This window comes from Bubalus bubalis, chromosome 12, assembly GCF_019923935.1.
Source record: "Bubalus bubalis isolate 160015118507 breed Murrah chromosome 12, NDDB_SH_1, whole genome shotgun sequence".
In the NCBI taxonomy this organism is placed as follows: Eukaryota; Metazoa; Chordata; class Mammalia; order Artiodactyla; family Bovidae; genus Bubalus; species Bubalus bubalis.
The window spans coordinates 62,270,050-62,297,809 of NC_059168.1; the positions used below are offsets into that span (position 1 = coordinate 62,270,050).

Here is a 27,760-nt window from a genome sequence, read left to right on the forward strand (position 1 = left end):
GCATTCACAAGATGCATTTGTAATATGTACTCAAACACTATGGCTCCCTTCCCCTTGTTGAAAAGTCTAAGTACATTTTGATGAAGGCCAAGGGGACCAGCTATACTGATTTTCACAAGGAAATACACACAGAAACCCTAGCTCCATTTCTCCTCAGATATTTAACACCTTGGGTTCATAAAAGCTCCAACTTGGAAATGGGGAAATCTGTGTTCAAATAAAACCAGCACTCTGGGAGCATGTGATGTTAAAATCCCCAAGAGCGGCTAGGTAGGATTTCTGCTGGTGCATCCCTTTCCTACAAGATTTGGGCTACATCCAAAGACACCACAATTCAAAAGGAGGTACAAGGTTCAAAATTAGGTACAAAGGCCTAGGGAAAAAAAAAAAAAAAATCCAGTGAGATAATTCTTAATGCCCTCTCAACATCCAACTTAAAAGTAGAGCTGAGAATGGAACTTTAGAGACAAGACTTTCAGTGAGAATTTTGGAGAAAACCAGTGGTATTCTGAGGGCTTCCTTCATCCCTGCATACAAATGGAAGAGATGCATGGCCTTCCTCTCACCATAGAGGGGCTTACGGAGAACTTAAAATGTGTCGCCTTTAGTTTGGGAGACGCAGAAGGTTGAAACTGCCTGGAAAACCTACACAGACAGGCTAGTGGCTTTGATGGCCGAGTGAGGAAAGAGGGCTGCACGAGTGAGTGTAGATCAAAGAATGCAGGGAGCAGACCATGCATGCTGAGATGACCAACATGGAGACTGCTGCTGCCCCTCAAGTCATCTCGGGGTGGGGTAAAGGGATCTCGGCTGGGAGAAGCAGAGACATCACTGGATTTCCAGGAACAGAGGGAGAGTAAGCACACTCTGGAATCTAGATGTGTTGACCTTTGTTGTTCTAGAGCTCACAGTCCTGGCCAGGGGATGCTGAGGTGGAGGATGGGGAGTGGTGTCTCTGAAGAAGACGAAACTGTAATCCTGACCAAGTCTTGAGAAAGCTAGAAATTTCCAGCTTCCTCTCCAGGTCTCCCTTTTCCTCCAACTGCCTGGTATATGTGTGTGTGTGCACGCCTGCATGTTTGGGAGGGTGGCGGGGTCAGAAACCACAGTCAGCAGTTACAGGAGGAGAAGGAGGGAAGGAAAATGACCCACAGCTGCCCTCCCTCCCACGGCTGGCCTGAGCTGGAAGCCAGGAGAGGCCTCAGCTTTAAATCTGGTTCATAGTTTTTATTAGTACATAGGAATGGACATTTTTATTTCTGGATTGAGTCTCTTATTTTTTTAACTTCAATGACTATAGGCCTCTTTTTTAGCTAAGATGGACCTGAGAAGTCAGAGGGTCTACTTAGGTTTCCTTTCAGAGCCAGGGGGAAGAGCCCATAATACAAGGTTTAAGGGATCCTGGAAGATGGAACCTAGCTTCTGGGTGATGCCTGCCCCCAGTCGCACTGGCACAAAGTAGCGGGTACATAAGCAGGCCCATCCCTGCCCTGAAGCAGGGACAACGAGAGAGTGCAGAGTCCACCGAGCTCAGGCTTGGGATTCCAGCCCATTCAGAGGAGAGGCCTATCCCTGGCGGCAAAGCAGGACGCCGAGCTCACTCTGGCACCAAAGAGTCTGGAAAGTGCGGGCCCTGGTGGAGAGGCTCCCAGATCCTGGTGGGGAGGGACGGGGCAGAGCCGCATGGAGGCTTCTGAACCACCCTAGGGTCAGGTCCAGCCCCCGGGGGCCCCCCGCCCAGATGAAAAGCTCCTCCGTCTGATAACACCCAGGAAAGTGAGCCCAGGTGATGCACTCTTCTGCCCCAGGCTCTGGTAAAGAAAATGAGTTTAGAGCCCCAATCCAAAGAATGTGTAATTAGAATCTGCATGTAGACACAGACAGACAGGTCATACCTGCCCTCACACAACTGAGAGTACTCCAGGCACTTTGGAAGAAAGGCACAGGGAAAACACAAAGTAATATTATTATCACTTCATTATAATTAGAACCTACAAGTCAAGTCTTGAAAGACATTTATAGCTCATCTTTACTTGTTTAGGTAAGCTTCCCAGAAAGAGCAGGGAAAATAGACTTGCACTTTTAAAATCTAGGCAAGAAACAGATAGATCTGTGGGTCAGGGCCACTATCTAGAGCTCCTCTATGTTAAGCGTACCCTTTGGGGCTTAGGTATATTAACTCTTAGAACCTAAAAGTTCAACATGATTTAAAAAAAAAAAAAAAAAAAGGCTTGTTTTTTAGCCTTGGAGGGCTCCAGGCCAACTGGAAGCTTCTATCTGCTGTGAAGTCATGTGACCAGTAAAATAGTTGGTGAATTATCCAGGACTCAGCATCTGATGAGTGATGTGTCTGCAAAGCAGAGCATGAAGGGAGGATGCTCAACAAGTATCTAGGGGAACCCCAATGTTCCCTGATTATTACAGGGCTTATTGTCTTGTTTGAGGATAATTCAGACTCATTGGCCTTTTGCCTCTCACCTCCTGCCTCTATTAGAGGCCAGGAGGTGGCGGAGTGGGGCCAGAAGGGGAAATGCTCCCTGCTTATTGAGGTATGAAGGGCAACTCTGGTAGGAAAATCCATGTGAGCAGGTGAGGGCTGATGGTTGCAATGAGTCTCTGTCTCTGTGGATTTCAGGCCCCTATTCTCAGAGCACTTTGGAAGAAAAAAATCCAGAAACGCCTGTGATTGGCAGAGACACTGAAACCAGAGATGCATAGACATGACGCAAAGAGTCACACCATGTGTGTTGCAGCAAGGTCTGAGGCTTTGTGACTGATGAAGACAAGTGTTGCACAACAGCCTATGAAAAACTGGTTTTAAAGGGCCTGTGTACCTGTGTCAGAGTCAATAAGGACTTAGTGGAGATGCAGTCAGGGATGATCTGCTTCTATTCTCCTCCTACTCCCAAAACATAGGCTCCTAGGCTTCCTGGGCTATCCAGGGCCCTGCTTCATGCCTGGCACTGCCTGTCTCATACTCTGAATCTATTTCTGAGTCCTGTTTCCCTTCTCCACTCAGTTGTTGTTCAGTCGCTAAGTTGTGTCCAACTCTTTGCAACCCCATGGACTGCAGCGTGCCAGGTTTCCCTGTCCTTCACTATCTCCCAGGGTTTGCTCACACTCATGTCCATTGAGTTGGTGATGTCATCCAACTGTCTCATCCTCTGTCGCCCCCTTCTCCTCCTGCCTTCAGTCTTTCCCAGCATTAGAGTCTTTTCCAGTGAGTTGGCTCTTCTCATCACATGGGTGAAGTATTGGAGCATAAGCTTCAACATCAGTCTTTCCAATGAATATTCAGGGTTGATTTCCTTTAATATTGACCACTCAGTCCTTATATTCCAAACTTACCCATCCTTAGTCTCTCCCTTAGGGACTCTGAGAGTTTGAAAATTAACAATGTTGAATTAACATATCCCTTCTTCTAGATAGCATTTTTATTGTACTTGACTTTGTGGAGCTGTGCCTTCCAAAAGGAGACTGGTATGAGCCTCTGAGGCATCGTGTAGCACAACAAGGGGTGGGTAACTGGGGGTAGAATATTCCAACAGCACCAGATACACGTCTAAAAAGGATCTTTTATTCAATGCTGTCCTGAGTTTCTTGGCTGCTATCTTCACTCAGATAAGTTTTCCTCTTCCTAAATTTCTGATCCCTCAGTTTGTCACAACTCAGGATGAAAACAAATTTTACTCCCCCACCCCTGCCAACCCCAAGTGTTGTAGCAATTTTTCTGTGGGTGGGAAGAAACTGACGAGTCCACCTCAGAAACCTGAGAAAAGGAAACTTCACTTCTTCAGAGACCAGCATGTATTTGTCACTGACAGGGGGTTTCCCTGAAGTAAGGAGTATTTTGTATGCCTTCTGGGTGATTTGGTGCAAAAATCCACAGTGTCGAGAGAACATGGTTATTAGCAGCAAACCATACAACCCCTTATCTGTTTCTTCACAGGCTCTAACCATGGGGGTTAGAGCCAAGTGCCAGCTCTTCGTGCTAAAAATGTTCACAATTTGGTCTATGCCAGCAGTGAAGACTGCAGTGTGAATATGTGAATTCTTGCTCCAAACTGGCTAGACGCACACTCTGTAAATGTCATTTCTCGGGCGCCTGTTTTATCTGAGAAACCAGATTTCACCAGCGACACTGACACTAGCTGATGATGTCGTACAAGCTCTGCATCTTGCAGGGAGAAGATCTTTTAAGGCCCCTTTCAATACGACTGGCGTGCCTCTCACTTTCAAACCTTTTTAGGATGAGGTTAAATCCGCAAATCACTCTACAAATCTGACAAAGTGAAAATCAAACGTATTACTTTTACAAACCGCTCAAGTCCACTTTCTCCTTTACATTTGATATAACTGCCAATATAATAGAAAATATTAAAACCTTCTCCTTGCTATCTACCAATGGAGTAATATGGGTTTGATATATACCAAAATGGAGCTTCCCTGGTAACTCGGCTGGTAAAGAATAGGCCTGCAATACAGGAAACCCCGGTTCAATTCCTGGGTCAGGAAGATCCCCTGGAGAAGGGATAGGCTACCCACTCCAGTATTCTTGGGCTTCCCTGGCAGCTCAGATGGTAAAGAATCTGCCTACAATGTAGGAGACCTGGATTTGATCCCTGGGTTGGGAAGATTCCCCTTGAGGGAGGGCATGGCAACCCATTCCAGTATTCTTGCCTGGAGAATCCCCATGGACAGTGGAATCTGATGGGCTAAAATCCATGGGGTTTTCACAAAGAGTCGGACACAACTGAGCAACAAAGCACAAGAACATACACCAAAATGAAGAACTGAAAATGCATTACAAATTTAAAATACAGATTTTTCTGTAACAAGATGACCATCCCAGATCTCCCTCTTTAAAAATTAATGTCATCATAGCCAAAGTATTTTTTGACCATGCAAAGTCAGTATCAGGTAAACCTCGAATTCTAATCCTAGGGTAAAAGATGCTGTCTCAAAATGGAACAAACTGTCTTCTTCCAGAATTATTAGATGCTTGTATAATATATGTGCAATAAAAGCATTAAACCAGATAAGCTGGTCTCTAGGTATGTATTAACCTGAGAAAGGACATAGAGAGATATACCATGTATACAATCCTCAATCAGATACTCTGCTTTGCTTCATTAAGGCTTGTACTCAATAGAACTACTATCTATGTATATTTAAATGAAATATAATTTTCCCACTAAATGGAAAATTTAGGGAAAATGTGTGTCGCTATTTTGGCAGGCAATGAATAACATGATGAGGGAGCTACATGTTCAGTAAATTTAAAGTTGAAAATGAGCATTTGTTGTTCAAATTACAAAAAAAATTCTTGTTTGCCCGGAATCCAAATTGCTTGAGATGTCCAAAAAAAAAATGCTTTGGAAATATTCTGCTTTTATGGTTTTTATGATGTGCCTAGTAACTAAGCTTTTACCCCAGGATATCTGCCATCTGAGATTCTACTAGAACCTGCTCTAGGTTCTGTGCCCATGGGAGGGCCCTGAATGGGTCTGAAGGGTTGTGTGTGCCCAAGGCCCAAGGACAACACCGACAGAGCAAAGAGGCAGGAAATTACTGTGACTGAGTGTGTGGATGGCAGCTGGCAGCTGGCCTGGGTTCAAAGCCCTGCCAGACCATTTAACTACTGTGTGACTTTGTGCCAGTTATTATTCTGTTTTTGTCTCAGTTCCCTTATCTGTTAATGTGCATCATAGACTTGTGAAGAATATATAGAATATAGAGTGTCTAGCATAATATTGGCACATAGAACAATAAACTTAGGCCATAAACGTCAGTGATTATCATTCCCAAATGTTTTTCTCCCAATGGATCCCAACCTTCAGTCTATGCTTTGACCTGACTAAATATAACGATAGGACCATATTTGGGAGGGTTACCATAGAAACGCCTATCACCTTTCTATCGCCCCAGGTACAGCTCCTAAAACTCTATCATTTGAGCAAGTGTCAACAGAGTATATTTGGATGTAGAACACAAGTGTTACTATTAGCAGTAACAACTGCAAACACTCTTCTGCAAGTGTTACATCCTCTGCCTCGGAAGTCAGTTAAGATACAGGGCTCTGCCCCAGCTCAAACCCAGAATCCCCAGGCTCCTGCTCCCTGTGTCTCCAAACACCAGGCTCACCATTCATCTTGGCCTTCTGACCAATTACAGATTTTCTCACTCCTCCCAATGATCATGTGCTCTAGATTTAAGAGGAGCAAATCTCCTTTCATCTAGGCCAGGGCAGAGCAAGCATGAAGGAGACATTTGTTTCTCTTCCTTGCTTGACTGTCAGGTCTTTGGGAGCTGGCCAAGGACAAAGGATAGCACCTTGGGGAACTGCAAAACCAGTGTCAGCTGCCTGGCTATCACAGGCTATACAGACTCCTGGGGTTTTCACTTTTCCCTGGCACTCAAGCAGCGTGACAAGGACCCCCACCCCATATGTGGAGAAAGCCGGCGTGCCCCTCCCTACAATGTCTCAGGGGACTCGCAAGGAGCTTACTTGCCTCCCAGTCACCTCTTTTCCAGATTTCTTGCTTCCACTGCACTCTTGAGCTACTGCATGTCTTGCTTCCTAGAAGTACTCCGTTCTCCCCACTGTTCAGTCCCATGCCGACCTTAATTTCTACATTTTCGCCAACGCACCACCAATAGGAGGCTGTGGTATGTAGCAGCATTCGGAGCAATGGAGAGGTGACAAGAACAACAGGAACAACAAACCTCAGGATGTGAGAGCCCATCAATTATTGTCACCTGGGGGAATTTCCTGCTGGCCTTAGACCCATCTTTTTTTTTTTTAGTTATTGGCGTATAGTTGCTTTACAGTGTTGTGTTCGTTTCTGCTGCCTAGCAAAGTGAATCAGCTGTATGTTTACATATATCCCCTCTTTTTAGACTTCCTTCCCATTTAAGTCACCACAGAGCACTGAGTAGAATTCCCTGTACTATCTATATCTAGGTGCCATTTCCCAGGTTCCCTTCTCCCCTCTGCAGGCCTTTCCTCCCTTTGTAGGGGCCAGTCTTCTCCAGATTCAAATTTCTTTCTCATGCACAGCACCTAGCTCTCCATCGCTTGTTTCCCACTAAACTCATATCTACCTTTGCATGTCTACCAGCTCCCCCAAGGTGCTTTGCTAAGCAGAGGCCTCTGCCTTTGGGGTTCTGCCCTTAAGCTGCATAATGATCTGAGAGAAGCTTTGCAAACACACAATCAAAGTTATAACTTGGACACCTGTTCCCCACAATCTCTGTAAGAGAGAGGACGACAGCATAGTGAATAGGATAGGGTACCAGTGTGGCTCAACGTCAGAGATCCACAACAACGGTAGCTGAAAGAAACAGAATTTTAGCTTCTCCACACAGAGATGTCTGATCTGGACCTGGGGCACTGCAGAGTCCTTGCATCTGATTGCTCTTCTATCCCTAAGGTGTTGTCTTCATCACCCAGTTCCAGATGGCGCACGGCTACGTTCCAGTCAACTTAGCAAAAAGGAGCCAAGAGCCAGGGGAAGGGCTGCTTCCCTCAGACATAACCTGAAAGTCGCCTGTATCGTGTTCCTTCGTATCTATTGGCCAAACTGTAATCCCATGCCCACAAGAGAGGCTATGAAGCGAAGTCTTTATTTTAGGTGACCATGTGCCCAGCTAAAAATCGGGGCTACTCCAGAACTTTGCCCTTCAGTACTGGTAGGCACTGATTGTGAGTGGCTATGGAAACAGCCTAAGTGTCTGACACCAGGGGAATGGATAAAGATGTGGTGCATACACACAATGGAATATTACTCAGCCATTAAAAAAGGAATGAAACTGGGTCATTTGTAGAGACATGGATGGACCTAGAGAATGTCATAAAGAATGAAGTAAGTCAGAAAGAAAAAAAATTCTGTATGCTAATACATACATGTGGAACCTGAAAAAATTGGTAGAGATAATCTTATTTACAAAACAGAAATAGAGACAGACATAGAGAGCAAATATAGGGATACCAAAGGGATAATGGGGAGGGGGTGTCAGATGAGTTGGGAGATTGAGGTTGACATATACACGCTACTGACACTGTGTATAAAATAGATAACTAGTGAGAACCTACTGTATAGCACAGGGAACTGTACTCAGTGCTCTGTGGTGACCTAAATGGGAAGCAAATCCAAAAAAGAGGGGATATATGTATACGTATAGCTGGTTCACTTTGCTGTATAATACAAGCACAACATTATAAAGCAACTATACTCCAATAAATATTTTTAAGAAAATTAATTAAAATAAATCTAAATTAGTTAAAAATTCAAATTCAGTTCTTCAGTCCGTCTAGCCGCATTTCAAGTGCCCCACAACCATGAGCCAAGTGCCGTGGCTCATGGCAACAGCATGGCACGATGTGGATCTAGAACATTTTCATCATCACAGCAGGTTCTACTGGACAGTGCTGCTAGAGCAGAAAGAGTGGGACACTGGGGCAGGACTCGTAGTCACTGTCACCAGCAATATAAAGATTTACTTTGCCCCTCTCACGAGGAGGTGCCTTCGGGCTGAGGGCTTTGTCCAGTGCCACTCTGTGCACTGGTTACTCACTCGTTTGAGCGTGCCCTACAGCTGTTCACCAGACAATATCATGGGTCGAGGATCTAACACAGGCCTGGCACATAGTAGGCAGTCACTAGATGCCAGCTCCCTATGTGTCCCCCACCCACCAAGCCCGCATCCATACTCACGGTGCCCCTTCCCTGTACAGAACTTATTTCCGGAGTCCTACACTGCCTCCCTGAGGGACAGGCATCATTAATCACTCCCCCATAACAGAACCCCATCCCTATCACACAAAGTGATTTTTTCTTGGGCTCCAAAATCACTGCAGATGGTGACTGCAGTCATGAAATTAAAAGATGCTTGCTCCTTGGAAGAAAAGCTATGACAAACCTAGACAGTGTATTAAAAAGCAGAGATATCATTTTGCTGACAAAGGTCCATATAGTTAAAGCTATGGTTTTTCCATCAGCCATGTACAGATGTGAGAGTTGGACCATAAAGAAGAGTGAGTGCTGAAGAACTGATGCTTTCAAATTGTAGTGCTGGAAAAGACCGTTGAGAGTCCCTTGGATAGTAAGAAGATTAAACTAGTCAATCACAAAGGAAATTAGTCCTAAATATTCATTAGAAGAACTGACACTGAAGTACCAACACTTTGGCCACCTGATGCGAAGAGCTGACTCTTTGGAAAAGACCCTGATGCTGGCAAAGATTGAGGGCAGGAGGAGAAGTGGGCAGCAGAGGATGAGATGGCATCATCGACTCAATGGACATGAGTTTGAGCAAACTCCAGGAAGTGGTGAAGGACAGGGAAGCCTGGCATGCTGCAGTCCATGGGGTGGCAAAGAGTTGGACAAGACTTAGCGACTGAACAATATCACAAAAGAGGATTTGAGACTTAGCCAAGGTGAGGGAGCAAAGTGTCTACCAGGGTAGGGGCTCCAGCTCTCTCTTGCTCTGCTCTTTAATGTCCCCTTCGATGCAGGGAAAGCCTGACAGTGACAGATGACCACATTCTCAAGCTTTTTTAAGAATTCATGGGAAAAAATAATCACATATACTTGCAGAAGAGAGGGAGGTTATTCTCTCTAACTAACCCAGCCCTCAGCAGGCACATTTGTCTCAGACAATACTTGCTGGGAACATTCTGGGCTGAGTCTGGAACCTTAGAGCTGGGTCACTTTGTCCCCTTGACCTTTTGCTTCTGGGAGGTCTGTGACCTTAGATTTCCTTTCTTTAGATCAGGAATTCACATGCTGAGACATACCGTCAGAGCTGCTGGAGGCTAAAGGAGTGAAGGAAGAAGCCAAGGGTGTGGAAAAGTTTCAACATTGGTCCCTCAAGTGAACATCTACGTTTGGGTTCTTTGGAAAGAAGGAGGAATCATGAAATTGCTAATTCTTAAATTTCGTGGGGTCACTTGCCTGTTGGAGAGTTTGAGACTGTCTCCTCAGAAAAATGCATGTACACACCAAAATCTACAAACATCTTAGAAAGTTCATGCACCCACTTAATTAAATTGTGTTACCATTTGACTTGGAGTCCCCAATGATTGCCATGGCTTCGAAAAGTTTTATGAGAGAACATTATCAGGCTTGAAGAAGTCCTCCGGGATCCCAAGCTCATTAAGGGCCAGGCTTCATAGAGGCCAGTTGTAGACTGATGTCACAGCTTGTAGGCTTCATTTTCCCTCTTTTTTTTTTTTCCTTTTTTGGATTTCTTTGTTTCTGGGAATATGAAGAACTCCTTCTCTAGAACGACACCCCAGGGATAAAGTCAGCCACATCCACCAGGCTGAGAAAATACCCGAAGGTTCAGCCAGGAGCACAAATTACCCAGATTGGAAGATAGGGAAATGAAAATGCATGAGAAATGAAAATGCATGAGGCTCAACTGCACAACTTTCAAATGAGAAAATAAAATTCCTGATTTGAAGTCTCCTTGGGGAGGTTCTTCTTTGCTCTGTGATGGGAACAAAAGGTTATTGCCTTGGTGGATGGCGGATGTTTTCTCATTAGCGTGTGGGCGGCTCGATGAGAGGCTTCCTGAGGCCTCTTGGCTCAAGTGCAGAGATTGAAGTGTGAGTGGAGGGTGGAATGAAGCGAGGAGGGGCCACACAGGCAGAGACTGGATCGTTACAACCTGTGCTGTCCGCTGGGGCTGCCATCTATGACACTTTGAGCTCTTCCTGCTTTGCCCAGGGCTGCATTTCCTGGGGCAGCTGGTGCTCATAGCTTTGGAAGCTCTGCCCATTCAGTCAGTGGTTCTCAGCCCTGGCTGTACATAAGGCCCCCCTGGAGAACATTAAAATCACCGCTGCCCAGACACTGCTCTTTGACTAGTCTGGAGTGGATTCCAAGACTCCTGGAAATAAACACTCCCTGGGTGATTCCAGTGTCCACCTAGGGTAGAGAATCATCACTCTCAGTGTTGTTGAAACTATCGTAGGTTTTCTGAGGAGCTGTAGAGAACTTAGAAACTTAATAATCAGAGAAAAGCTAAAAGGACTGTTCCTTTAACAAACATGACTGCCTTAGAGAGAGAAAAATCGTGCTGCCCAAGAAGGTTGACCAGGAAAATGGGCTGTGGGTACATTTGTCTTCCTTTCAGTCCTTAAATAACAGATTCTGATCAGCTTTGGTAACAAAACTGAAGTTCTATTAAATACTTAATGAGAGTTTCCAGAGAGAATTAATCAAGAATGAGTTTAATACTATTCCAATTAGGTGTGGGTTAAATAACGCACGGCATAAAAATTCAAACCAAACAGAGATCAAGTAGGCTGTGGGAGTCCCGCTGGTCAGGGAGGGAGTGGCTGTGCTCGAAGGTGGGGAAGGTTGGCTGTGCACGTCACTTGGCAATAAAATCTGGTGAGTTTGCACTTCCTTACAGTTTAATATTATTCCAATGAGGTTAAATGTCACTTTTCTTCCAACAAGATTATTTTTGTTTTTAGGAAGCAGACAGAAGGTTAAGGGTGACCCCTGGAGACTGGTCAGTCATATATCAGAGCAATCAGTAAGTTGAAGGTTTTAATTCTGGTTCCCACAGAAGCATGCTCTAAAACAAGGATTATATTAATAGGGCAAGTAGTTCATTTGGAAGGTGATGCTAGGAACCATTGGAAAGACAATGGAGAAGGGAGAAGGGAAGAAAAGAAAGGGTATAGAGGATCTGTTATCAAGCAGTTACCACTGAGGGCAACTGGGTTGCCATGCAACCATGCAGACATGCCTCGGTCACCCTGACTGAGATGCAAGGAAGCTGGGCTGGTTATCCACCAAGTACCCATCCACCATAGACTGAGGGCTACTTCTAGGATATTAACTCTCCTCTTCTGGCTATCAGGCCTAATGTGCTCCCCTGGCCAGATAAAAGCTCTCAAAGACAGAGAGGCAGGTATGGGAAACAAGCAGCCTTTGGCGTACAGAGTTCATATGCGCAAGGCACTAACAGTGTCTGCTGCAGTGGATGAATACTGAGAGTAAAGTAGTATCCATCCATCCATCCACCCACCCATCCAATAGAATCATGAGCAGGTGATGTGTGTGCTCAGTCACTAAGTCCTATCTGACTCTTTGCGACCACATGGACTATAGTCCTCCAGACTTCTCTGTCCATGGGATTTTCCAGGCAAGAATACTAGAATACAAGAGTGGGGTGCCATTTCCTCCTCCAAGGGATCTTCCCCACTCAGTGATTAAACCCACGTCTCCTTCATCTCCTGCATTGGCAGGTGGATTCTTTACCACTGAGCCACCTGGGAAGCCTTCAATCAAGTGGCAGACATATACAATTCAGATTAAGGGCTGGTTACATAAACGCTTACAGATTTCTGTACAGTGGCTTTGCAGAGAAGAACCAGGACAGTACACCTGTCCACCATATTTCTCTTTATCTGCCGGCTAGTCTCCTAGCCCACTTGATCACTAAATCTAGAAAGTATTGTTTACTCTGATTCTCCAAAAAAAAATCTGTCGTGTTTAAAACTTCCTTCTAACCCCATTCCCACTCCAATGCTCAAAACTCAATGACAGGTTGGCAGGTGGAGTCCCCTTGAATCTGGCCTATAAGAGATAAAGGGAGAAAAGTCACTTGGTAAGAGTCATTGACACTAAAAGAGATGAAAATGACCTACCCAAGCTGGGCTGGATCTCCTGACCATTTTGCCATTGTTAACTGCTCTGCTATCAAAGGAGCCTTTGCCATGACCTCTAGACCCAACCCAAAGCATGGATTCTTTAACAGTTTTCTGATATTTCTTTATACTAATCGAGTAATCAGAGAAATTCTTACCAGTAAGAAGCCAGGAGTGAGCCAGAACGCAGGGTCACTGCAGGGAGAAGAGGGGAATCATTTCCGGTGAGTGAAATTCAAATGCAGTCATTTCATCCTTTAACAGAGCCAAACAGAAACATCTACTAAATCTTCAGGCTTCAAAAAGTAACTAGGGGCACATGTATACCTGTGGCGGATTCGTTTTGATGTTTGGCAAAACTAATACAGTGTTTCAGGTTTAAAAATAAAATAAAATTGAAAAAAAGAAAAAGTAACTAGGGATTTGCAGAATCAAATAATCTCACTCAATCCCTGGCCTCCCTTTTTGTGGAGCAGGGTTTGAGGTAAGGCAAAGGCCAGGGAAGGATGAAGTGGAGGGGTCCCTGGAAGGAGGGGCTTGTGGGCCGAAGGGCTGATACCACCTGGCACAGAGATCCAGGTTCCTGTTTTTGTTCCATGTGCTCATCTCAAGAGGTGCCATCAGTCAGACAGACAGCAACTGCCCTTCTCTGAGAGTTTGCTCATAATTTACTAGTCCACCTCTCACATTCTCTGCTCCATCCCTTAAAATTAACTAGTTGTTGTGTGGGGTTCACTGAGGACATTTGAACCATAACATAATCTCTTTTTCTTACTTCAGCATGCCCAGAAAAACCATCAATAAAATTTCTAGGGCTTCTCTAAATACTTTCGATTAAAGACACACATTAAATGCATCACGGTGCCTCCCAAATTATGAATTTTTTAGAGACAAAACTAATGTAGCCCTAGAGTCTTCTCCTGTTCTGGCAGACTTAAAAATTCTCTTTATGGCCTTTTCTGATTATAAAAATAATTCACCTCATAAAAATTCAAACCAAACAGAGATGAAGTAGACTGCAGGAGTCCCTCAGGGTCAGGGTCAGGGTTAGGAGCAACACAAAGCCAGGAGTGTCTGCTATGCATGTTACTTGGCAATAACACCTCATGACCTTGCAGTTGGACAGGGCACTAACGACAAGACGGTTCCATCGTCACAGTCACATGGGCCTCTTTCAGATGTCCCGCCTCCTGGGGATGGAGAGGTGGAGGCCTCAGGCTCCTGGCCTGTTCTGTTCTGTGTATCATGCAACACAATTCCACAATTCCATACATGCTTACTGAGTGCCAAGCTCTAAGACGTTGATGAGCAGGGCAGACAAAAGACACAGATCGCTTCTCTCCATGGCCGGTCTGAAGGGAGATAGACCTAAAGAAAATTGGCCACACTCCTCATGCACAATTGTAATCAGTGATGAGAACTCCTGAGGAAAGGAAACTGGTCCTAAGAAAACAGGTAACAGAGGACTCTGCCCTAGATGGGATTGAGGACAACTTCCCTGATGAGATGATGCTGAGATCAGAAAGGATGGGGCAGGGAAGTGGGAACCCTGGGTGTTGCAGATGGCAGGGACAGCATGTGCAAAAGCCCTGTGGTAGGAGGGGATCTCTGCAGTTCTAGGAAGGCTTGCAGGGAACAGAGAAAGGTGTATAATGCAGTGGAATCAGGCAACGTTTGTCAGTCAGTCTAGGGTTTAAGCAGTCAGGAGGGTTTAAGCTGGATTTGAGCATGTGGATCAGTGGGGTGCCTGGTGGGGGTGGGGAGGCATGCTGATGCTGGTCACAGCTGGAGGGTGGATAGGGCAGGGCAAGAGTAGTGGCTGCATTATTGATGGGTATAACCCCAGCTTGTGGTCTACTGCGACTGTCCTGGCCAAAGCAGCTGAACATGCCTGGGGCTGGCATGTGCCTCCAAAGCCTCTTACGGCCACAGACACAACATTACTGCTTCTGTGACTGGCTTCCAGATCCTAGTCCACCCTGCCAGCCCAACTGCATCAGTTTCCCTGAGGAAGCTTCCTTTAAAGTGTTAGTTGCTCAATCGTGTCCGACTCTTTGTGACTCCATGGACTCTAGCCTGCCAGGTTCCCTTGTCCATGGAATTCTCTAGGCAAGGATACTGGTGTGGGTAGCCACTTCCATTCTCCAGGGGATCTTCCCAACACAGGAATTGAACCTGGGTCTCCTGCCTTGCAGACGGTCTCTTTACCAACTGAGCCACCAGGGAAGTCTACTCCTATACATATCGATTCTTATTCAGACGGTCTCAGGAGGACCCAGGAATCCAGTTTTAAAGCTTCTACAGGAGTCTCAGATGTGTGTCCACATTTTTTTCCATTTTCTCCACAAAGATTTGCTTGGGAAGATGGTGTTGAATCTTGGACTGAGCCCTGGGTGTTAGTTCAGTTCTACTACTCCTAACAGTGTGGCCTCAAACAAATGGCTGCACGTCATGAACCTCAACTTCACCATCTGTAAATTGGGCATCATATTTATTTTCTTCCTGAGTGCCTGGGCAGGGGGGCATGGAGGGTGTTTTGAGGATCTAATGAGATGCTGAATTGGAAAGTTTAACACAAATACCTGATATTCTTTACCTGCAAACAAACTATAGTTTTAAGTGTGGATAACGCATTCAGAATTTATTGCTCGGTGCTTTGGCCCTTTTTCCTCTGGTTACCTTTTGTAAGTGAAAGCTGTCCAAAGGCATTGATGCTTGGTTCCAAAGGCACCCTCCCTATTCTCTGAGGAAGGGGTGGTCTCCCCCGCTTTCCTAAGGGTCTGTCCTCCCTCTAGGCAATGGCCACAGTGTCCCCTTTCACGTGCTCATACACTCGTCCCCACTGCAGCCAGCATTGCTGTTCCCGCTGCCTGTTTGCTATGTGCCAGGCATTGAACTTAACTCTTCACGCTTATTAAAAGTTACCCCCCATCACCCTCATTAAAGATAAGGAAACTGAGCTGTGAAGAGGTCAGATAATTTACTGAGGGTCATGTGGCCAGGAAAGCAAGGAGCTATTTAACCACTCTCTTATACCATTATTTGTAGGAGGCGTCTGACCATTAGTCTTAAATTTTACCTTTGCCTTTCTTCCAGAAGAACAGGGGTATCATAAGGCAATGGTGACTCTTCAAGTGAGTGTAGATACAACCTTGAGTCTCATTAAGCAGTGGAAATACCCGTAAGATTGTGAGCCTCCTGAGGGCAAGGACATACTCATTCATCATTGGGTGAATGGCATAGATCAGGTGTTTGGTAAAGTTTGTTGATGAATGAAGTACTGACACAGTTTACACAATGGCACAACATAATATTTATCCCATGAGATGATTTTTATACCTATTAGAAGGAAGACAAAGGTGAGGCATGAGAACAAAGAGAACACCAGCATGGAAGCCAGATGGATGGATCACAGCTTTGTTCACAATAGTTATCATGTGACTATGTGGCACTGAACTAGGTACTCATCCCCTGGAATCTCCACATTGTGTGTTTGTGTGTAGTCACTCAGTTGTGTCCAACTCTTTGCAACCTTATGGTTGCAACCTTATAGCCCATCAGGCTCCTCTGTCCATGGGTTTTCAATCCTCGCATTCAGTTCAGTTCAGTTGTGTCCGACTCTTTGCAACCCCATGAATTGCAGCACACCAGGCCTCCCTGTCCATCACCAACTCCTGGAGTTCACTCAGACTCACGTCCATCGAGTCAGTGATGCCATCCAGCCATTTCATCCTCTGTCATCCCCTTCTCCTCTTGCCCCCACTCCCTCCCAGCATCAGAGTCTTTTCCAATGAGTCAACTCTTCACATGAGGTGGCCAAAGTACTGGAGTTTCAGCTTTAGCATCATTCCTTCCAAAGAAATCCCAGGGCTGATCTCCTTCAGAATGGACTGGTTGGATCTCCTTGCAGTCCAAGGGACTCTCAAGAGTCTTCTCCAACACCACAGTTCAAAAGCATCAATTCTTCAGCACTCAGCTTTCTTCACAGTCCAACTCTCACATCCATACATGACCACTGGAAAAACCATAGCCTTGATCCTCACATTACTCATAGGTAAAATGGAGGTGTTTATAGCACCATTTACATAGTATTTTCTTGAAGTTAAATGAGATGATGCATAAAAGCATCAGGCACATAGTAAGTGCTCAGTAAATACTGGCTCTTGCCAGTGGAAATAGAACTGATGAATTCTGGTCATTTGGCTTCAGGTGAATGTTCTTTACCCTAGATTTGAAGTATGTGAACAGTATGTTTATACTAAACAAATACATAGCAGAATATTAGAGAATTTATGAAAATACTTACCCAAAGAGTTGGCATTTGCATTAATGGAAACCAAAGTAGTAGGACCCTCGGGACTGAACATGGGTGTGTGTCTTTGACAAACTTGGGTCCTTGAAACTAAGAAAGATGGTCCTCTCTGCTTATAATACAGTGGCCAGCACACTGACCCTGGCTTATTGTCACCAACTAATTTCAATCGTTACCTGAGGCATCACTTGAGAATGGAATTCATCTAGTCAACAATCATTTATTGGGCACCTATTGTACCAGCCTATTGTAGGGATCACTATAGTGACTCAGACGGTAAAGTGTCTGTCTGCAATGCAGAAGACCCAGGTTCGATCCCTGGGTTGGGAAGATCCCCTGGAGAAGGAAATGGCAGCCCACTCCAGTATTCTTGCCTGGAAAATCCCATGGACGGAGGAGCCTGGTAGGCTACCGTCCATGGGATGGCAGAGAGTCAGACACGACTGAGCAACTTCACTTTCACCTCCCTCTTGAGCCTCCTCCCATCCCATCCCTCTAGGTCATCACACAGTGCCAAGTTGTTATATAGCAACTTCTCACCAGCAGTCTATTTTACACATGGTACTGTACATAGGTCAATGCTACTCGGGGTCTGTTATAGTCCATTTCTTCTTAGTGGTAAAGTTGTGAACAAGTCTCAAAGCCCATTTCTGCTTGGAGGAAATACAGGTAAGAAATGGTCATGGATACAAAACAGAGAGGAGTAGAGTCCAAGGATCCATGAAAACGTCTCCTGATGGCAGATACCCTCTGCCTGCAGAGAGAACCCCATGACTCATCCTGATGTAATCTGACCATCCTTTACAATGCTGTCCCCAGGGATGTGCATTCTTGGCTGGATGGAACAATGAAGGGAGTCCCTTTGATTTCCATGATGAGACTTAACCTCCCTTCAGTGTAGATTCACAGAGATGGTAGTTTAATAGAGAGATTTAAATTATCCAAAATTAACTACTGAAAACATAAAACAACATTTACAAGAGACTAAACAATATTTATGGTCTTGGCCTCTTAGCTACTGATACAGAGATAACTAGAGTTAAAAACATTGGTTTACATGTCCTCTTACTAGGGAAGTATTTACTTCCAAAGAAACTGTGTTCTCATTTCCAGATCATATTTTCTGAGTGTCCTAAACCCAGCACTGGAGCTGGCAGAAAGGACATAGCTACAATTTGTGTTGTGCCTTTTCATTTATATGAAAGGCAAATGCCTTACATAGGACCTGCCTTGTAGAATTAGCTTAGTAATCAAATGAGATCATGTATGTAAAACAGCACAGTGCCTGGCATGTTATAAGCTATAACTATTTGTAGTGGATTTCTGGTGTTGGTCTGCCTAGCACCCATCTCTCCCTTGGGGAACAGTCCTCCCGTTTCCCATGGCCTTGGTAGGTATGGAACCCAGACTGGGCTGATCATGGTACCCTGTCCCTTATTTACGGCAGACAAGAGTTATGTCAACATGCAAAAATATGCAGAAATGAAAACCGGGTGGACAGAGAGACAGTCCTGACATACTTGTGGCCAACCGTAAACCCAGATTCCTATTTAATAGCTCCTCATGCAGTTCTGTCAGCTGCTCTGAGCTGAGTCACAAAGGTGAGCCAAAAGTTCCTCTTTTGCTTAAGTGACTTGAGTTGGGTTTCTATAACGTACTGTTGGGATCATGAGGACGTGAGAACGTGAAGCTGCAAGCCTGTACGACAGGAGGATGGGAAGAGGCCGTGCCCTTTCAGGAGCCCACAGCTGAGAGGTGAGAATGTTCTTGGTCCATTCCCCAGGTCTTAGTCACTGATGTTTCAACCAGATGCAGAACATCTCCTTTCATCTTCCTCTCACCTGTTCTGGATGAGTTACATCACGTGGCTCATCCCCAAAAGTCCCCTTCCCTTCCGAGTCTCAGAGACAAAAAGTAGGCTGAGAAAGGGAACCAGGTCTTAGTGACGGGGACCCCTCACTTGTTTAGACAAGGAAGGACACCCAGTGGTCAGTCCAGGGGCTGGAAGGAAAGCAAGGTGGGCGTAATGAGCAGTGAAATTTAAACTGGAAAACAGGCACTAATCCCAGGGCACTTCCTGTGTTTCATTCACCTTTGGAGTCCCCGGGGTGAGTGCAGTATCAGGTGCTTCACTGAGTCCTCTGGAAGGTCTCAGTGAGTGGAAGGAATCTGAGTAGGCAAGTTCACTCGGGTTATAAGGCCATAAGGGACGAGGCCCTTAGTGGGAGCTGACAAGGCTTGAGACCTGCCTCCTGCCTTCAAGGAGCTCCACCAGAGAGAGGGAGGCGAGGAAATCGCTGTACTGGGGGAATTCAGTATATCATGGAGATATGATTCCACATCCACGGGGTGGAGCTCTCTCTTGAGAGGTTGGAAGGGCCGGGGAGTGGGGTGTCTGCTGGCCTCTGGTGGGGAGGGAGGGGGAATGGTGACTAGGATTCTGAGTGTGAAGAGTGAAGCCGAAGATCAGGCAGCTGTGGGTTAAGGGAAGCAGGAGCTTTAGACCTGCAAGGGGTCAGGAAGATATAGCTGAACAGATAAAATGAGAACTGTCCTGGTGGGCGTGGGGGTTTGTAGTAGTTAGGACGTGTGGGAGGGTGGTGGAGAGATTTCTGCTCACACATTCAAATCTGTTGATTGGGTAGCATTTGACCTTGAGTGACTGGTGGGACAGCTGCCTTTGGTGGCAATGCAGAGGTGTGGACAGAGTGCTGTTCTTGACAGCAGCATCCAGGAGCTTGTGAGTAAAGGCAAATCCTCCACCCTACCCTAGACCTGCTAATTCAGAAACTTTAGGGGTGCAACCCTGCTGCTTGTGTTTAACAGGCCTTCCAGATGGTTCTGATGTCTGGCCTCGTGCAGTCCACGTTCAAAGAATGTCTAGGGGGGCCAGGCAGGCAAGGTGGGCTGGCATCTGATTGCAGGATCCTGAAGGCCAGATTCAACACTTAAGGTTTCCCTGGTAGTTTAGCTGATAAAGAATCTGCCTGCAATGTGGGAGATCCTGGTCCAATTCCTAAGTTGGGAGGATCCCCTGGAGGAGGGCATGGCAACCCACTCTAACATTCTTGCCTGGAGAATCCCTATGGACAGAGGAGCCTGGTGGGCTACAGTCCATGGGGTCACAAAGATTCAGACATGCACATAGCACAGACATAGGGCATTTTCCCTGTACCACTGAGAAGCTACGAAAAGTTTCTGAACATGAGTCATGTTTTCTCTCGTTCACTCAGCTAATGTATATTGTATACCTGCCATGTGCCAGGCCCCACACTGGACATGGGAGAAAATACACCAATGTGAGTTCAGGCCAGCATTTTAAGTACAAACTTATCTGGAGACAAGATTGCCATTGTCTGTCTTTTTAAAAAAAAAAAAAAAATCTGATTTACAAATGGGAAAAAACACCTATTATGCTCTCCAGAAACAACTCTGCTGCTTGTCTGTGCCAACAGAAGTTATTCAGCTAAATGTTTACTAAAATCTCAAACACTAGGGATGGGAACTGATGAAGGGAAAACAGGGACACACACACACACACACACACACACACACACACACACACGCTCACACACAATGAATGGAAAGGGGTGATGGGAGGGTCAAAGGAACAAACTTCCTGATGTAAAATAAATGAGTCCTGGAAATGTCATGTACCATGCAGTGGCCATAGTTAGTAATGCTGTGTTAGAGATCTGAAAGTTGCCAAGAGAATAGATCTTAAAAGTTCTCATCACAAGGAAAAAAAAAAATCTGTAACCATGTGAGATGAAGGAAAGTACCTAGGCTTCTTGTGGTGACCCTTTTACAGGGTGTACAGATATCAAGTCACTATGCTGCACACCTAAAACGAATACACTGTTATGTATCAGTCATATCACAGTTTTTAAAAAAAAATTAAACAAGGGGGTGGGAAGGAAGCATTTTTCTCCTGTCCATGCTGCCTGTCAGAGAGCTGCCTTTTACAGAGTTCTCAGATGGACCTGCAGCCTTGGAAGGTGAGGGCCGATTAGCTCCAAGTGTTTCTATGTTTACCTAACAGTTTTGGAGGGTGGGAGGGGAGAGAAGGGGAGGAGAAGGAAGGAGTCAAGTGTGGGAGGCTTGCTCCTGTTCTCAGACATCAGTCCTGGCTGCTCAAGGAAACTGGAGCTTGACTTCAAAGGCAAACAGGTCTTATCATCTGAGTCCAATGAAACAACCAAGGTGCTCGTCTGGAAGGTCACGTGCCCTCAGGACAAGTTTCAAGCCTTTTTACTGTCTATGCAGGCATGCACGCTAAATCACTTCAGTGGTGTCCAACTTTTTGCAACCCTATGGATTGTAGCCTGCCAGACTCCTCTGTTTATGGGATTCTCCAGGCAAGAATACTGGAGTGGGTGGCCATTCCCTTCTCCAGGGGATCTCCCTAACCAAGGGTTTGAACCTGGGTCTCCTGCACGGCAGGCAGATTCTTTACCATCTGAGCCACCAGGGAAGCCTTTACTGTCTGGCCAAACTGGGGGTGAGGAGGGGGAGGCTGGAGCACCTCCGGGGGTCCCTGTCTGCGGCCACAAGTCTCCTCTATGTTCCCATCTGGCACTCTGAGGTTGGTGGACCTGGCCCTCCCCTGGGGAGAAACCTACTAAGGCTAGTGGTGATTGCACCAAGTGGCAGAGGACCGGACTCAGAGGTGTCCCGGGGCTGTTCCAGTTTGAGTTTCTGTCTGGCCTGTAAGAAAAGAGACAGGTTTCTGATCTCCCCTAAATCCTTTGTCTCCCAAGTCTACACCCCTCTGCCTCCCCAACAAACCAATTATCGTCCACTCCTTCCTCTGAGTGGTCCTCTGCTGCTGCTGCTGCTGCTAAGTCGCTTCATTCGTGTCCAACTCTGTGCGACCCCATAGACGGCAGCCCACCAGGCTCCCCCGTCTCCGAGATTCTCCAGGCAAGAACACGAGTGGGTTGCCATTTCCTTCTCCAGTGCATGAAAGTGAAAAGTGAAAGTGAAGTCGCTCAGTCGTGTCTGACTCTTCGCGACCCCAGGGACTGCAGCCTACCAGGCTCCTCCATCCATGGATTTTCCAGGCAAGAGTACTGGAGTGGGGTGCCATTGCCTTCTCCAGAGCAGTCCTCAGCTGGCTCCAAATCAGAGGAAAGGACCAGAAGAGAGAAACTGAGAAATCTCCGTGTTCAGTATCACCCGTGCCACCTACCCTGTTTCTGTGTCCTGTGTGTGATAATGCAACAGCAGCCTGACTGATGCATGACCCCCTCCTCATTTGCTTCCTGAGGATTGTTTATTAGAGACCAGCATTCCAGAGAGCAAGGGCCAGCTTGAACACAGCAATAAGCAGCTCACCGTCACCGGCATGATGGAGCTTATGTTTAACTAATTACATTACAGAGGGGTGGGTGGCAGGGAGAAGGGGGTGGGGCATTATAATTGGATGAATTTAAAAAAAAATAGTTTTTTAAAAATCTCAGGCTTAATTTAGTAAATGTCAATTACAAAGGGAGTTACTAAACTGCAGATTATTTGCATTAGATCCTTAATCACCACTTCATTTGTACCGGGGATCATCAATAGAGATTCTTGAGAATGCGCCGTCAGAATAAGTGATGGGTCCTAATGAGGTCTTTGTTCTTCCTGAGTCTCTCTTCTGAAGCTCTTTCCTCCCTCTGTGGAGAGGCACAGAGTTTTCCAAACAGGGTGGAGACACCTTAAATTAGAAATGGAGCGTGTGAAGAAATCAAGAGTTTTTCAAGCTGGCTTCACCACCAGGAGAGAGGATGCCATACTCCTCCTCCAGCTCTCTTAACGGGGTTTTTTAATTTCCCTCATATGCATTAGCTCTGCTGGGCTGCTATGGATGCGTCTGCTCCCGTGCCGGCCACAGACATCCGCCTTTATTAGCTGGCAACAGAGAAAATGGCCTTTCTGGACCTTCCTCTTGCGAATAATGGATATGCTGCTGTAGACCTTCCTGCTTCTGTTTTTTCTGCTTCCTCTGAAGAAAGTGCATCCAGTGGTCCCTGGCCACTAGGTCTTTATTGGAAAAGCTGTTTTCCAAGATCATTTAGCTCTAAAAAAGTGATGAACCCACAGGGACTTTGAGACTGTGTGTGTGTGTTAAGATCCATTTTGTAAGAGAGGGTCTCTTTTTTTGGGGTGGGGTGAGAGGAGTAAGGAAAGGGTAAAGTAAATAAAAATCTCTTATCTAAATCCTAATACCTGCAGTTCTTTCCTTCATATGCCACCTCCTATTCTGCAGGGCTTTATAAAGCACTTGTTTATTATCTTATAGGTTTAAAAAAAAAATTTCCCTCATCCTGCAAATGAGAAAACTGAGGCTCAGAAAGGTTAAGCGACTTGCCCAAAGTCAGTCAGCGTAGGGGGTGCCAGACTGAGGATTTCAGTCCATGTCTCTGAATCCTGTGCTCCTTCCAATACCCCAAACCACTTCTCACGGGCTGCCGGCAGTCCGCACATTCACCCCATTTGTGGAGGTCGGCATCTTCACTTTCACGCATTGGAGAAGGAAATGGCAACCCACTCCAGTGCTCTTCCCTGGAGAATCCCAGGGACAGGGGAGCCTGGTGGGCTGCCGTCTATGGGGTGGCAAAGAGTTGGACACGACTGAAGCGACTTAGCAGCAGCAGCAGTGTGTTATCCATTTCAACTTCATTTCTGAATCTGTGTATTTCAGCAACAGTTTTGTTTCAGAGGACTCCAGAGAGTAGCCTTACTTAACCTTCCTCTGGAGGTATGTCTCTTTGGTGGGGAGCAGAGAAGAGGGTGGAGGGGGGAGCGGAAGGGAGCAGCCAGCAGAGAATTTTCCCAGTTTTCCACTGCAGGAAGCCAAGCCCCGGGGAATCAGACAAATCCACGATTCTCCTGGCATTCTGAACGTTTGCCAGGTCCCTGCTCTTTGCTCTCCCTATTCTTCTGGGCTGGTTCCAAGTGTGGAGGAATGTCTGCTGAAGTGTTTGTGTTGGGGTTGTGTGTGTTCTGGGGGGAGTGCGGGGAGACTGATGCTGGCAAGAAGGAGGGTGTTTACGAAGAGTCCAGCCAAGCCTTGGGGTCACAGGGGCTGGTCCAAAGTAGGAAGTGTCCTCTGAGCTGGAGGGTCATTTATGTCCTCCAGAACCTCCTGTATTCTGTAGCTTCCTCTGCTCTAGCTGGCTACCCCCTCATGGTGCAGATAGAATGTGTGTGTGTGTGTGTGTGTGTGTGTGTGTGTGTTAAGTCGCTTCAATTGTGTCAGATAGTATACTTTGGTGAAATGTTTTTAAGCTAAATAACTGGATTCAAATCCCACTTCCACTTGTTAGCTGACAGATCTGGGCAAGTCACTTAACTTTCCCAAGGATCAGTTTTCTCATATATTGAATGAGAATATTAACATCCACTCTCTGGGTTGTTCTGAGGTTTAAACGAATGATGTAAAGCAAAGAGCAAAAGGTGGCTTTGATTAGTAGAGGGTTTGAGGCAGCCAGGAAGTGGGAGGATAATAAAAGGAGACTGCTTGTCCCACAAAGACATTAGCAAGAGGGCAGGAGTGGGTTCAGTGATGAGACAGCTTGCAAGGACTTTTGCAAATAGGCCATATGCTGGCTCTGGGGGAAACACTGAGAAACTAGTTTGAAAAGCACAAAAGTCATAAAATAGCACTGGTATTATTGGTTTTTTCCCCTTAGTGTGAGCAAAAATATTCAAGCTGACAAAGCCAAGCCAATCTTCTGGGAACATGACTCTAAATTTACTTGTGAATCACCTCAGCTTCCTTCCAAGAGAAAGACACCCCCGTCCCTTCACCCAACACCCCCATCTATGACGCATTAGGATCATAACGTCTCAGTTTCTCCCACCAAAATCATAGTCCCTCGTCGTGGGCTTGAGGACAGCCCTGAAGTCTGGTACTGTTTCCTTGTCAGTCCCTCTGGCGGTTGGAGTCAGTTTCCAAAACACCCTATCAAGGGAGCGGGATGCGCGCCAAGCCCTACAGTGGACACTAGGTGGCGCCGGACCCCACATTATTCAGGCAACTTGACACCGCTTCCCTTTCTGGAAAATTGTGGCTGAGTGACGTCCTCTTCTCCGAGAAGGGGGCTATTTCAGTTTATGCCATAAGCATAAAGGGCCACTAGAAGATTGCCCCCGGCTTTTCTGCTAACTGGGACAATTGTCCGGATGTGACTGCGGAAGGCCGTTCTCAGACCTGAAGCTGGAGACCCAGCAGTCAGTTGCTGAGCTATATATAACTTGTTAGGAACAAGTAGCTCTTTTCAATTTCTGCTCTGCCCAAAGGGCCAGGAAGGAAAAGAACTTTCTCCCTTAGGAAGAGTGGGGGGCGGGGAAAGTGGCAGATGCCCAGGCTCCTCCCTGAACTGCCTGGCATCTGCCCTGCCCGGAAGGAAGGGAGCCGAGGACTTCCAACCCTGACCCCAGGCCATTTCATTCCAGGCCCCACCCCCTGTCTGGCGGGGACCAGCCATCCGTAGTGCCCCTGAGGAGTTGGGCTGTGCGTTTATTTTCTGTCGAGGGATCTGAGCTGAGGTTGCCATTAAGTACCCGCTTAATTTCATTGCACTGAGAGTACACTCTCACATGGGTCTGTGGCATACTGGGATCCTGAGGGCTGTGATCACAAAGTTCTTATGGACAACAGCAGGAAGTGGCAGTTATAAAGTCATTTCCAGTTTTCTAAGTGTTTATGAGCACTCTACCCACAGAGGCAGGTGAATTTCATTTTCTGATTCCAGATAAAGTGACTGACCCTCCAGGGTCTCACTGGAGCTGCTGGCACTGATGTCTCTTTGAAACAGTGATGATCCTTGCTGCTTACTATCATTTTCACTGTTATGTTCCCTTTTGTGTAGGAGGCCAAACAGAACACTTGCCTAAGGACAGCTTTTGGCTACTGAGTTTCTGTTTGGCTCATGCTATCTAGGCAAAGGGTCGTCCCAGCTGGTTCAGTTCAGTTCAGCCACTCAGTCGTGATCCAGCTGGTGTTAGTGGTTAAAAAGAACCTCCTGCCTGCCAATGCAGGAGACATAAGAGAGAAGGGTTGGATCCCTGGGTCAGGAAGATCCCCTGGAGGAGGGCATGGCAACCCACTTCAATATTCTTGCCTGGAGAATCCCAATGGACAGAGGAACCTGGCAGGCTACAGTCCAGAGGGTTGCAAAGAGTGAGACATGACTGAAGTGACTTACCACGCACGTATCTAGGCAAAGGAGAGCTGAATGTGGAGAGCCAACTAAGTGGGGTGAACGCTGAGCAGACCCTCGACTTCTTGGGCGGGCAAGAGTTTCCTTCAGTGGGAGATGGGCTCTGCAGAGTTGGAGGGGGATGTGTTGGGAGGGCAGATGTGTTGGCGGTGCTGTTGAGAAGACAACAGGGGAGTCCCCATCAACCAGGCAGTCAGCACATTCATGGGCACCTACCATATAGAATAGAAATACTGTGGCTCCAGTCTGCCTCCAAAGAGCTGGTGGTACACTGTCAGTGGGGCAAGTATAGCATGTACAGACAAAAAGAAAATGAATGACTCAGAGGAGTCCTAGGGAATATCCTAGCTTGGTTGTGTGGCGCTTCCCTTTGAAGCAAAGAGGAGGGAAGGGGTTGGTGGTGTTAGAAGGAGATGGGAGGAAGGGGCCAGTTGGGACTGCTGGTGGCCTGGGCTGGACCTGAGAGTCTGCATAACATGGGGCTTGTGCCCAGGTCATGTCCAGGCTGTAGACGTCCTGCTTGGGTCAAAGGGGAATCAAAGGTGCAGAGTGCCTGGGGGGTATATTGTACCTACAGGATACCTGTGCTGTGGCCTAGGAAGCCAGAGGAAGTCACCTGGGGCAGGTGAACTTTCTACTCTTGAACTTTATATTCTCCTGCCCTCCTCCCAAAAGGTTCTGTTCCTTAGGTCCTTGGAGGTGTGGGCACAGTTCTAGGCCCATCACCGCCACTTCTGGTCAGTCCTGGCAACTCTGCTCTGGACTTTCTCCTTCCTCCCCACCCCCACCCACCACCACTGACACATTTCAGGCCTCATCACACCTGGTCAGAAGGGCTTTTAAAAATAAAATGATTTCTATAGGAAAAGTGCACATGGAAATGAGTGTGCATGGATAAATCTGACAAAAGCATTTATAGTAAAAGTAAGCCTCCCTTTCACTCTAGGTCCCCAGCCTCCCAAGTCCTCTCCACAAAGCAGTCCTCACCTTTTTCTCCCTACCAGCCCAAGCCTTGTCCAACCACCCTTTTCTGCTTTCTAGAATCTAGTTCTTTAAAGCACAAATTGATCCTGTTTGCCCTTGGCCTTGGATGGGTGAAAATGCTAACTCCTTGGCCCAACCATCAGTCCCTGTAGACTTCTCCAACCTTCTCTGCACCCCGCATACCGCCGCCAGCCCCTCACAAGCTGTGCTCCTGCTGGGCCCACGTATTTGCAGTGGCCTAAATCCACGTTCTTCTCTGTCAGAGTGTATATTTTAAAATAATTTTTAATTTACTTTTTTGAATAGATAACACCAATACACACATACATAATAATCTATGCTCCTAACCACTATTTATTAATTTCTTGTATTTCCTTCCAGATCATTTTTATGCATAGCCTTCTCCCTTTTTTACTCAAATGATAACATGTAAGTCATACTTTCTATATCTGTGTTTTAAACATTTAGTCATAATATCTTAGAAACTTCTCCGTAGCAATTCATAAAGAGCTTTCTCATTGTTTTCCATAGCTCTGTGGTATCCAATTGCTTGGATACACTCTAATCTGGCAAACTTTTTTGTGA

General features: G+C 46.2%; 2 long non-coding RNA genes across 3 annotated transcripts in view; one reads left to right on the forward strand and one right to left on the reverse strand.

The window, feature by feature from the left end:
* LOC123328548 overlaps positions 1-27,760 on the reverse strand; it is a 165,727-nt gene that overhangs the window by 39,975 nt on the left and 97,992 nt on the right. The window contains exon 3 of one of the 2 annotated variants that reach the window (XR_006543438.2): positions 12,829-12,925. The exons of the other annotated variant lie outside the window; for it this stretch is intronic. This is a non-coding gene — a long non-coding RNA (uncharacterized LOC123328548). The remainder of the gene's footprint in view (positions 1-12,828; positions 12,926-27,760) is intronic. 2 annotated transcript variants of the gene reach the window in all.
* LOC123464773 overlaps positions 1-27,760 on the forward strand; it is a 132,960-nt gene that overhangs the window by 17,220 nt on the left and 87,980 nt on the right. The gene's annotated exons all lie outside the window — the stretch shown is intronic.